Raw genomic sequence first — 13,837 nt, forward strand, 5'->3', positions numbered from 1 at the left:
GGATTTCAATACAGAATGCAATTTGTGGCAAGTCTTTAACATCATCAGTCTTATAACCTAAATCCCCTGGAGTGTAATATGCTTAGATAATTTTATTACATCTTAATTTCAATAGAATTCCACATGATATTTTTTTAAAAAATGTAGCATTGAACTAATAAATAATAGGTGCATCCTAGGTGCAGACCTGCCACACTAAAGTCAAAGATGAATTTAAGGGTTCAAATTTCACCTCCAAACTTTATCCTGATGTCTGTGTGTATATATCCTTTTCTGCTTCTATTTTGTTTTTAATACCAGTTTCTTTTACTTAATTCTGGCTATCTTCACATGAAAAAGAAAACTTATCACTGTTCATTACTCAGACTATTGTACTGTTTAGTTTATAATACCCTATGTAAATGTAATTCTAAAAAGGAAAGATAAATGTTTCTCTGAAATAACATTATTCTGATTATCCAATTAAAAGCACAGCTACATATAGACAAAGTAGCAAAGCATAAGTGTGCATTGTGATTCAGGCACATAAGTAGCACTGTAATTAATGGTACTTAAACCAGTATACTACCAAACATTATCAGGGGAATAATAATGGTCCATGTGTTGAACTTAGACTGTGCTTCCCATAAAGGGTTTCCAAAGCATCTGACAGAAATTACTGCATTATTTCTTACAGCAATCCTGCGAGATGTGGATGGCACTGTTCTCCTTTTACATGAAAGCATACTAGAATACAGGCAGCACTTCCCAAACTGCTTGTGAATTTGCTGATTTTGGTTTTTACAGTTGTTTGAGGCAAAGGGAGGTGAAAGGAGGCTCCTCTATCTGACACCACAATTAAAGTCAGCTCCTCAACCTTTTCATCACGATCTTGCACGTCTTTGAATGAGGTAACTCTTGCACTAGGGCTACAAACTGCCAATGTATTTCCAAAAAAGTACGGGCATGGCAGAGATCCAGAAGGAAGAAAAGAGTTAGCCAGGAACAAGAAGTTCACTTAAATGAGCTCCCTGAAGCAGAACTGCTAGTCTCTGGTGATTTCTTTTGGCCTCATGCAGCATCAAACATAGCCCAGAAGGCTTCAAACATTTTTGTCTTGTTAGATCACTAGGAGTATGAGACAGCATGATTTGATCACACTGCTATGGATAATCTAACAACAGCTTTTCCATCCCTCATGACTCCCTATGATTCTAGCCCAGTACAATTACAGAAATATACAATTTTCTGTACACAATTTTCTGTACATTGCCTTCACAGCCTTACAGTGTTTCACATGCCTGGTGGAATTTTTGAATTTATTATTTGAAATATAGAGATTAGAAACTACTATAGACATTTAATAAACATAATTAAAATAATTAAAACCTGAATTTAAAAGGGGGCACTTTCCAGAAGTAATTTTCTACTCTAAAATCTGCCATAGAAGGTAACTGATTGTAAGTAAAGTCTCAAATTACTTACATGTGCATCATCTAAATTTATCGCTCCAATTATGTTTGGGCTCTGCTTGGAACACAAAATCCATCTTATGCCCCCAGGCACCATTATTTCTTCTTATCAATCCTCTCAAAACCTTCACACTTTTGAATTATTATATAAAATTATCAAGTGTTCTAGGCTTGATACTTCATTCACATTTTTGTGGGACGCATTTTTCAGGGCTCAAAGAAACAGTCAAGCTATGGCTGAATGAATTAAGGTATGATACCAGACCAGTGTAACTGACCATGTGCTAGCTCTTAGCCTGCCAGAAAAACAAAGAAAAATGTGCTATCTTAAAATTAAATTAAGCTAACAATGCTTTACAAGGGGCTAAAAGTGTCTATGGTCAATATCCACAGCTCAGCTAATTCATAAAAACTTGTAAAGCCCTAATATTAATGGTATTTCTGAATCTTTAAAAAATAAAGTTAAGATCCTAAATTAGTTAAGATCCTGTGCTAGACTGGACAAGAATTTTAATCTGTTTCTGAAAGATAATAAAATACAAAATAAAATATAAACTTTCTTTTACAAGTGCAGATTCTGAATTTTCTTAGAATAATGACTCTTGAAAAATATCACAGTAACTGAAGGTACTAATGTCTAGTCCCTTAAAAAAAGAGTCATCATCAGAACCAAAGAACTGAAGGAAAATGGAAGAACAAAATCAGCATAGTCCCAAGTAGTCGAACAGAAAAACAGTATCTAATGTATGAGTACATTAATGGCTTTTTTAGGTTCCATCAGAGCAAAACAGAACCTTTCCACTGACTCCGATGACTATCGGGTCAGTACGTTGCAAACTGTGGAGGAAGCAGACACAGACATGTGCTGGCAGAGTCATATTTCACTCTGACAGACAGGATGCCACATTTCTGAAAACTCTTTAAAGCTGTTCTTTCCAGAGACCACTGTATAGTCATAAGTCAAACTTTAACCTTCACAGATGCAAGGATTTTTGCATCTCTTTCTATCTTGCATCTCTTTCCCTGTTGTGTCATGCCTTTTTCTGCTTTTTTACTGATTATTTCTCCTTACTCTCTGATACGAAACCTTCTGCTCTCTTATTTCAAGCAGATGTTCATTTGCCTGTCATCAGGGACTGGTTGTAATTTTTTGAGCATTCAAGCTTCTTTATTGTATCAGTCAGTAATCAAGGGAAGAAAGACAGGTACAATGACTAAGAACATTGCTTGAAATGATGAATTAGATCCACTCATATTAATGTACAAAAGGGTTGAAAACCTTTAAGCAATGAAAAATCTGGGCTGGGCATGTCTAAGTTCCTGGAACACCACTTTTTGCTAAAGGGATTCGATGTAAAAACACTGGAAATGTCTCTAATATTCAAAAGAAGTGCGTGTCTCTAGAAATATTTTTATACAAATCTCTTTGTGTGCTTTGTATTGAAAACAAGCTTACGGAGCATTAAATAATAATAATTCCTAGAACTACTAAATAGTGCTGTTTTTTTTCTCATTCTTTTTCCTTTTCTTTTTTTTTCTTTTGCAAAACACTTTGCTTTCACTGAGAAATTAATTTAAATTGCTTTAACCTTATAAGCTCTTTGTAAACACTTCTGTAATCATGCCACAAATTTAGTAGATATTCACTTCTAATATATATAAGCCTTTTTTTCAGCACATGGCAAAGCTTGCACTAAAAAATTAGTATGAAGAAGTTATTAAATACACTTTTTTTTTTTTTTTTTCATTTTGGGGACTCTGAGGGTCTTTCTCACATGGAGCCTAAGAAGATGAGCACTAACACTAGGAAGTCAGTCTGGGGCCTCGGTGTGCAGGGCAGCTATGCCTCTAACAAAGCAGTACACTAATGGCTTGCACATCTGAAACATTTGTACTATTTTCATTCGAGAAGAAAGAACTCCTTTGGATAGTCGACATAATAGAATGCTAGAAAGAGACACCTAAATCTAGCTCTGAAAAAGATGTGGTATAGAAAACCAGGTTGTTGCACTGTGCTGCTTCACTCAATTTAATTAGCACTGCAATGCATCATGAAGAAATATTCTCACAGCCCACCTAAAATGAATATAAACATTAAGTATCCTAACAACAAAGATATTAATAAAAAAGTGCATATTAAATATTAAAATGCATAAACAGAATATTTTAGCTGGAGCTCTGCTTGCCCAAGAACTGCAGCAGCCAGCAATAGATGAGCACTTTTTCTTCATTAATTTGTTATAATATCTTTTCTCGATTCAATTCTAACTTTGAAAGTGAACATTTTCACAGACTGAGTTATGACTAACCTGCCAACTAGTAGGAAGAAATTCTGGAAATGCCTTAAACTGCTGCACTGGTTTCATGAGATTTCCAATTTATTTATTTAGTATAACATTTTATATAAAATTTACACAACAATACAGAGATTGAGTGACTACCTGATTTTAACATCTGGCTGTAGGAGATGTCTTGTATCTTCTGCTACACTGCCTGGATGCAGTTGGACTGCATGCAGCGCTGCCTGTCTGCAAAGTCCTCCTATTTAATGTCCCAGTAAAGGCATCAAACTAAACAACTACACTCAAAACCTAGGTGAGTTACTTGAAATATTAAACTATGAGGAGCAGCTACCCCTCCAAAATAAGCAGTTGGCTCTCTCAGGGCAATCACAACAAGGTATTTCACACACCCAGTCTCCCTATGCAGTCAAAGGAGAAAAGCTGGCAGTTCTGAGGACCTAAACCCAAGCAACAAAATGGCCAAGGCTAGTGAGTAAACACTTGAATCCCAAGCTTGCTCCAACACTTAGGGACCTGACAGAAGCCCACAAAATAAATATTTCTCCCTGTTCAGGATGCTGCGTGGTCCTTGGCACCTGCGGCTGAGTTTATACTAGCAGGCTGAGCCAGGCTAGAGGATGGGATCAGTCCGTACAGCTAAGCTGCTGCCATCATAGGTTCAGACTGTGTAAGAAGCACTCTCCCAAACAATGCACTGGCATGAATTTGGGACTAACACGGGCCAATGACTACTACCAATAGGCAGTCTGGATGTGGTTTTACTTTGCAGCGTGAGAAACTGATGTGATTCATCTCATTCTGAAATATGTCTAAAAATGTCAGATGAATACCATCCTTCAGGAGCATATTTTTCTCTGCTGACAACAGGGGAAGCTGGAAATGACCGGTTCAGATGCAGAAAGCTACATCATAAATATCTGAAGTTAGACAGAATGCATGAACCCGCGTCTAATGCTAAAACCTGGCTAATGTTTTAATTCAGTGGAACTGCATAGAAAATAGTGCCAAGGATAAGATACAGCTTTTGTGGCTTCCGTCTATTTAGTTCAGTCGCAGTCTCAAGCATGGATGCAGATGTCTGCAGGTGGCAAGAATATCTGACAGCACCTGATGATATCTACGTATTGGGCATAACTGCAGCGCTCGGTGGCCAGGGCCGCAGGGTACCCAGTGCAGAGGAGGTCATGAGGGGCACCACGCTGGTCACCGTGAGGTCCAGCTGCAGGGGACCTATGTGGGGGCACATGCCTTCAAATAGTGAAAGAGATATCTTTTCTGTTCCTCAGTACCTAAATCAGTAATTAAATTTGATGTTAATTGTCAATAAATTAAATTAAGTGAAATTCCCCAAGCCGAGACTGTTTTACCCACAACAATCTGTCAGCCCAACAGTTTTCTTTCTTCAGCTCCATCCATCTTTCAAATAGAGTTTAGCAGATTGGCAACCCAACATCCCAATGGATTTAGCTCCGAGATAAATAAGTATGATCACAGACATGGCAAAGCAGTCACAGAAGTGCACAGAAACTTCAAGAGAGAGAAGGGAGATTTTGCTCTGAGGGAGCTGGGGAATGAAGGAAATAGCAACTTTTAGGGTATAAAAACTGGGACGCTTTCAAAAAAAAAAAGGAGTGATCATGGGGGCAAGCTGTGACTGGGGGCATGTCAAAGCACAGTTACAACACAGAGCCCCTGGCATGGAAAACATGGAGATGCCATTTCTGAAAAAGGAGAAAAGCGGTCCAAAGTAGGGAAATAGCATTTGAGGAATGAAGCTATCCCCACACAGTAGAGGGGGGGGACAGTGGGCGCCTTGGTTTGACTTGGGGCTGGGAGTGCCCATGCCATGCCAAAGGACTGGGCTGAAACCCTGCAGAGGCAATACAGGAAGGGCAGAAGCCCTGGGGGCTGGAGCGGAGGGATGCAGCGAGTCCTCGAAGTGATGTGAAATTAGTTTCCAGCAGCTTGGTGTGTGATGTCCTGGTATTGATTGGGATGTAACACACAGCCCTTCACACTGCTTTTCAAGTTCAAAGTACATCGCCCCTGTTCACCTTTGCAACAGTGCTATGACAGAGGTAAATCCACAGATTGATTTATGGCTAGCATTTTTTTCACACGATCTGTGAATATATTTTTGACAAAAATATAAAGTATCAGAACTTGACTGACCTAAACTAATTAACATATAAGCTATTTCCTGTAATATTCTGGAGAAGAGCAGCTGTATAGAGTCAACCATGGCTTCACTATGTGAGCGTCATTGAAAAATATGTAAGAAACTTATAATGTTTCCAAATATAGGCTAGAAAAGACAGCCCAATGCCACTAAACGTCTTTTGTCTGTTGTTGTACCTGCTTTTACAGATTCCTTTTCCCAAAGGAGAAAATTTTGCAGCCTGCAGTTATCAGGCCAAATATAGGGGACAATCAGTTTCCCTTGGCATAATTAAAACTGCAAACCATTTTCTCAGGAGAGAATCTGATTATGAGTTTACCATGCAACTCAGCAATTAAAGACAGCCAAAGCAATTGGGTAGTCAAGCTCAGAGATATTCAGGAATCTACACATTCAGGAATCCAAGTCACATTGAAGGCAACGGTAAATCTCTCATTAGCTTCACTAGGGCTGCTGTTAGTCCTAAACATTTTTCTGCAAAATCTTCTTAGTTAACTATATTGACAAATTCTGTTGTCGGAAGGGGATTGTCTCCAATTCGTATGGTACGTTACAAAGAAACAATTCGTGCCTGACTGGAATAAAGGTGCTAAAAGCCTGAATAAATCACTGGAAACATCTTAAAGTCAGGAAGAAGACAGAATCAAGGGGTGGAGCTGATCCCACTAAAGTACTGCCACCAGTTTCAGAGGGGCCAAGATTTAGCCCAGGGATCTGAACCATTTACTGTTCCACTGAATGAAACTACCAAATCATCCTGGTGGCTCTCCTAATAAGAAATACTTTTCATTCATTATTAGCTAAAAATTAAACATAACAAATAATGTTGATACTTCTGAACTTCTTTCTTGAAATTTTTGCTCAATATTTCTGAAATTCTTCTTGATTTCCCCTTTATTTATGATTGTGTACCAGTGATTTACCATCCTATGTAATACTGAAAGTGGTTTTGGTCAATGTATTTCATTATGGGAATTGAAAAGGGGATATAGAAGAAGACAGATCAAGTATGATGATAATCAATTTTAGTAGACCAAATTAGGAGAGGAGGACATTTCTTTCACTATTTGAAGGCATGTGCCGATTTAAGGGATGCAAGAATGGTATTACTATATCCAAGTAAAAACATTTACCATACAACTCTACCACTTTTTATTATTTCATAAAAATTGTTTATATGGCCACTCTAAGATATTTTAAAGATTTTGATCATATTATAAAGTGTTCTTTGGGGAAAAAGAACACCCTGAAATTAATTCTCAAAAGCATTGGTTGCAGACACAAAACCCATGACTTCAATTTAAAATACCTTTCTACTTCAAAACCCCTTTTACTTTTTTAAACATTCAATTGCTGTTAAACTGTCAAAATTGAAGAAAAGGGTTTGATTTTTGTTTGCTTCAATATCAGTTCCTTGTAGTCTTTTGATTCACCCAATATTTCAAAGTTTCAGCCTTGGTCTGATTCAAAACAATTATTTCTTTTACTTTTTGGAATTCATCATTATCTGCTCAGCTGTACGCCCTTGGCGCTGCCTCTTGCTGCTTTGTCATTGTACAGTGAACTTTTCTGCTCAGCTCTACCCACTGAGATTGAGGAGGTCTCATTCTGATTTTCCTATGGGGTACAGGAAGAAATAGCAGTCTGGTAATAAGTTCCCTTTCAAACATGTTGCCATAGTAACAGGTATAAAACCTCCCTCCTTCCATAACCTTCAGATGGGGATTTTTCAAATCAGGGTGCTGTCTCTTTTCTGCTCAGCTGACAGCTCAATTTTGACTCAGTGAGAAACACTGCAAATATTCATTGCCTTTTCCTGCAGCCGGTGCACCCAGACTTCCCATGTGGCAGTGAAGGGTCAAAATATGCACCCTGGCCTTGGGAAGTGGTGCTGGTGCAAACACTGCACACCCATGACAAGGCTGAGACAGGGCATCATATTATATCGCTGTCTGATTATTTATTAAAAGAAAATTACTTTGTAAAAAGGGGAAAAAAGAAAGGCAATTGCATGAGAAACTCATGAAGAAAGGTGACGGCTGAACTCACAAGTAAAAGTCTGGACTGCACTAGCAACATTTGCTGGTACTTATCCTGCTGTTGTTATCCCGGTGAAAAACCTGTCATGAAGATAAGCTGAACCAATGGACCATGTGGTCGGTGCTGTGAGAGACGGCCTTGGTCACGTCCTGTCAGGATACAAGTACCCACAGCCCTTTAGTGGTGCCTGTACAAGCTGCCTTGCTCTAAATAGGGCCTTAGCAGTTGATAGGGGACATGGATGGCAGGGCCTGGTAGCTTACTTTCTACGTAATTGGAAAGCATGTCATGTCAGCTGCCTGCACTGAAGACACTTTGTGAAGAGGGCAAGCACAGCTGAGTAAGGTCAGCTGAACTGGTCCCTCATCTCCTGCTGGAGCCCTTCCACTCTATTGGTAGGTAAATATTGCAGATCAGCTATGTACCCAGGTGCTGCAGAGGTCACCAGGACATGTATGAGAGAGAAAAGTCCTCCTTTGCTAACATCCCTCATCCCAAGTGTGAAACAACTCAAGCTTTTTCAACTTCTCCTCACATTATCTCTCTTTTCCTTGGATACTGAAGGTAGTGTTTCAAGATGTGGTCTTACAGTCTGAAAAGTTTATCAGTTTGGAAAAAAAAAAAAAAAAAAAAACATTTCCTCTTCAACCAAACTGAAGAGCCTCCTCAGCTACATAGTCAGATCAGAATGCATAAATTGTTTGGACCAAAAATATTTTGCTTCTTGGCAAAGAAATGAATGCATTATCCCCTTTGTATTCTGTAGTAGAAATAGATGAATAATTCATAACAAATAACCCATTTGATTAATCTTACATCCTACAAATATCTTTTCCTGTTTGTGAATTGACCTTGGGCCTAATGGGATTTTTGTGGAGTTATCTGACATTATGAGGTGCTTAATTTTTACAGATAGCTTCTGGTCTGCAGATTGTTAGTAAGCATTTGTTGCCAATGGTTTATAATTAAAATGCAGGATATTTAGTATGTTTATATAGGACACTCAGTCCACATGACATAATTTTGTTCTATGATTGAATAAGTAATTTGCAAAATTAGCTCTTGAGCATAACTATAAGGAATTTAAAGTCCAAAAAAATTTTTTTTTTTGAAAAATATACTCCATTATTTCATTAACATTTTATGTGCTCTCAACCATTGTATCAGTAAACTTCTACACTACAATACCCTGGTATAGGCACAACTTGAAGTGGAATTGTTTAGAAGAATGCTCAAATCTTCATAGAAAAAGGCCTATTTTTTTGCAGTATCTGTCCAGCTAATCACAATTAGTGAATATGACACAGAGACATATTTGGTTATTTAAAACCACTTGTAAGTTTAAATCATAGAATCATAGAATTGGTAAGGTTGGAAGGGACCTCCGGAGATCATCTAGTCCAGCCCTCAAACAAGTGGCCCATATGGGGATCGAACCCGCAACCTTGGCATTATTAGCACCATGCTCTAAATGAATTCTTTGTCTACCAAACCATCTGTCTATCTATTTTTATCACATGGAAGAAGGACAGTCCAGCAGTTACAGCATTAACTTGGGAGACCTCAGTTCAAGATTTCCTGGAAAACCTTGGATTCAAGGGTGAGGCCCTGGGAAGCGATGACAAAGGCTACTCACAGGCTCAACGAGCTCTGCTGTCAACGAAAAACAAAACTTTGCCTCCCTAGGTTAAAGTTAGCTTTTGTGGATGTCTCTTACAGACTCCCTGCTTCAGCTCTCCATGCTGTAGGAATGACAGTAACTTCTGTATCTCTGAGAGCTAGTGTCAAAAAGCAGGGAAACATTCAGCTTCTGGCTCATATTTTGCCCACACAGTATTTAAGATAAAGCACTTGTTGCTGTGCCTGTTAACTACAGAGGTAAGTGTAACTGTGGCAGTTTATTCTGTGTGTCTGATTCCCATCAACTCCAGTCAAAGTCTTAATGGCCCACCACCACTGGATGCTCTGAGGGAAGGCGGGCCGAGGCATGGACAACTCTTGTCTGTCCTTGGGAAAATTTCTTAACTCATGCCCACGTTATGAATCCATTAATAAGTGCAACAAGCTTTCAGATACTGACTGCACTGAGGAAGATTAGATGATTAGGTAGAAAGACAGACAAACTGGAAAGTGAGGCCTTTATTTTTTAATTTCAGAAAAGGCTATGGCCTTTCTTGATGTCCCAACACTTGATGTCAGAAAGGCATGATCAGGCAATCAAAAGTGATTGAATAACCATGAGTTAGTGTCTGACACTTGAACTGCACCAATTAATCAAAAGTATGCCTACAATAACTGTGAAATTAAAAAAAAAATTGTAACTTGCCCTTAAATTCTGTCACAGTTTACTTTGCAATTGAGGCAGGTTAATAGCATTATTAGTAACTGCAGTTCATTTTATGTTTTGTAATCCTTTCCTTCACAAAACTCAATATCCTTTCCTTTCTCAAAGACAAAATAGTTATTTATCAAAACAAAAGCTGTTAAGTGCAAGTTCTCTGACTACCTTGCCTAACACAAAAAGCTGCCAAGTGTGAAATAAATGCCTTTCTTACCTACAAAAAGGAATCAATCTTAAGGAAAAGTTCAGCCCATCTTCCCTGTTCAAATGTTTCTTTTTCTATTCTAATAACATTTAAGTACAGCACATCTTCCATGTGCCTCTTGGTATGATTGCACTATTTATTTTTGACACTCGAAGTAAATTGTTACTTTGCCCTATACATGCCTAAAGACAGAAAGGCTGTGAGGGGTTTCCAATTTGTACAGTAAAGAGAATGTTTATTCCCTAACATGCTACATCGCCCAGTTATTTTAACTACTAGATGTAAGAAAGCTTTCAGAACTCCCAGTTCCAGGTTCAGAGTCTTACAGTGAGCTGCTTGAGATCATGCAGCATGTCAGATTTCTTGCTCTTACTCCTATGTCCTGCTACCTTTGTAAGGCTGCTCATTTTATACTTTCCTAATAAAAAGAATAGGACTTGTTGCAGATCAAGGCAAGAGTGTGAATCTTGTAACCATGAAAATACTTACCATCCTGACCTCTATTAAACAAATGGTAATAGAAAAACTATGAAATATTGTTCTTGGGCACAGATCAAGTATACACACTTGGGTAAGCTTTTCTAAAAGAATGCATTGCATTTCTGCCTGTGTTAACTGATGAGCACTTTTACAGAATCAATAATGTAACAGAATTGAGATCAGTCCTGTCTCTTGAAACTTTTCTCCAATTAAGGTAGTGGATCATTCTATTAATAATATTACTTAGTGATTATTCAGCACTTTTACCCTGGTGAAAAATTGTGCAAACATTAATTAATCCCCACCAAAGCCCTGAAACCTCAATAGGAAATATTAAACCCGTTTTATAAATAGGAGCCTGGAGGCAGAGATCTTTCAATATCTGAGAGATTGCAATTAGAAGCACCTTGGGAGAGCGAGAAAGCATGACAGACTAAAATAATAAATGGTCCAGCAGTTAGAGCTACCTTAAAGAATAGCATCTCTGTTCTACCTTTACTTGAGGCAGTTATTAGAACTTGTACTTCTCAAGGAAAGCCCTTTCTGAGAGTTTTCAGGAATTGATATCTCTAGCAGTTCTTCAGACTGCTATTGCTGCTCATACAAAATAATTAAATAGTCCCTAGGACAGAGAGAGATAGAGCCCAGTTCTATAATGCAGTGACTAGAGCATTCACACAGGTTCAGATTTCTCTTCAATGAATATCTAACTTTATATGTGTACAACAGCAGGAAAAAGTGGAGACTGAGACTGATCTAACAGCATTCATCTTGAGCAGTAACATAAGATACGGAAGACTGAAATTCAAGTCCGTGTTCAGATCATAGATTTGAACTGGAGTCTTCAGGTAAAGGACTACAACACCATGGGACAGACAGAAAGACAGGCTGCAGCTGTCTGGAGAAGCGTACAGTGGATACTACAGATTGTCTACACTGAACACAGCTGACTGTTCCAAAACTTTCATAGATGTTTTCACAATTTCCACCTTCCATACTATACTCCTTCCTCTATTACAGTGATTCTCTGTAAGGGAGAATGGGCCTCATATGTTGTGACGTTATGGATGGGATCTATTCCACCTATTCTGGCCATCTGCAGTTTGACAGCCACGTTAGGTAGGTAGGTTTTTTTTCTGGAAATATTAAAGGCATCCACCTCTCTCCATTCATCATCTAGGGAGCTTTGGTATTTAATTTTTGATGATTCCACTAGGCACTCAAAATTTAGGAGGAAGAATAGATCTTTCCCTGCCTTTAGCATATTATATTTTGTTCTGTCCTCTCTCTGGAAACAGCTGATTATTGCTAAAACAGCTTAGTTTCTTTGTAGTGTTGTTGACATTTTATTCTTGTTATTTGCTTTCCTGTTCCTCATTTCTGTTGACAAATCCTGTAGCTTTTTCCTAATCAGGATGCTGGACAATTGATCAGCTCAGCACATATGTTTGTGCTGGGAGATTACTTATTTTATATGCAGCTCCATTACACCTCTAGCTACTGCCACCCAACATGTGCTACTATTGACCTATATACTATTTGCTCTGGCTTCAGAAATCTTGCAGGGGTTCTTTCTCAGCCAAAATGGAAGAAAAATAAGTTTGACATACCCTTAGAATATAATTCATCTCACCCTAAGTTAGGCTTCTAAAATAGGTCAAATCAGCTATGTCCTAGAAATGTCTATCACTCCACATTGACTTTAAAAGAAGTCTAGATATCTACAGTTTAGACATCTACATCTGAACTACTTTTCTACTGTTAGATGTGATGAATTTCACCAAGGTACCTGAACTATGTAATACATACTGTGAAGTGGACCAAAAAGGCAAAAAGGAACAAATGTCCAAGAAGGAACTCAATCAATGACTCCTCCACATCAATCACTTATGGGATCCTAAGGGAACCTCATGTTTGATCATATCTTCCCTTTTACACTACTATAATTGAGGCAAAACTCAAGAAACTGCAAAATTTGTAATCCTTACTAAAGGATCTTCAGTGTTTTCCTTAACACATTTTTCAGTTTAACATTCTAAACTTATCCCATAGATTTCTTCCTCTTATTTTTTAATATCAGTTAGACAAACAAATCCAATACAGATATCTTTACAACCATGGTTTATAGAATGTCCTGACTTGAGCGTAACTGAGTCATGGCTACACTGATTGCTTTAGAAAAGCCTCTTCTAAGAGACGATTTAAATACAATGACATCTCCTGCCTGAATTCAGGCTCCTTGTTCAAACTGTTTTGTTTTGTATTTTCCCCTTAATATAGCAACTATGATTTATCTTCCTATCACAAGCACAGCTTGAAGGTCAGAGTAGAAGTTTATAATATTCCTGACAAAATGCAAAAATATTCATAATAACACAAAATAAACTGTTATAATATATTAACTTGAGCATTTTTATGAGAAGAAAAAGCTTACTAAATTACACTAACTTCTAAAACCCTTACCTTGAATAAAAGCAGCGTTAACTGGAAAATAAAAAGAAACCATTTTCCATATTTCTCTTCCAAAAAAAGCCCACATAAAAGAAATCGGGCATAAAAAATTTTTGATGGATTTCACATAAAACAATGACAATCTGAATATGAAATTCCAAGAACAGAAATTCAATTTTGCACAGCCTAAAAGGTATAAATCTGGCTACACTGAAGCCAGTGGGACATTTTACTAATAGCTTTGGGAGACAGAGGTATTAAGAACTCACTCATTGGCTCTGTGAGTTTATGGTTTCTTTTTCCTTCTGTTATTTTTAAAAGTTAAAAGGCAACATTGGAAACTCCTTCTGCAATTGTTATGCTATCTGGAGAATAAGATAAAGAGAC

At 37.8% G+C, this 13,837-nt stretch overlaps 1 protein-coding gene across 1 annotated transcript in view; it reads right to left on the reverse strand.

The window, feature by feature from the left end:
- DLGAP2 (DLG associated protein 2) overlaps positions 1–13,837 on the reverse strand; it is a 304,160-nt gene that overhangs the window by 89,893 nt on the left and 200,430 nt on the right. The window lies entirely within an intron of this gene.

Source organism: Rhea pennata, chromosome 3 (genome assembly GCF_028389875.1).
Source record: "Rhea pennata isolate bPtePen1 chromosome 3, bPtePen1.pri, whole genome shotgun sequence".
Classification (NCBI taxonomy): Eukaryota; Metazoa; Chordata; class Aves; order Rheiformes; family Rheidae; genus Rhea; species Rhea pennata.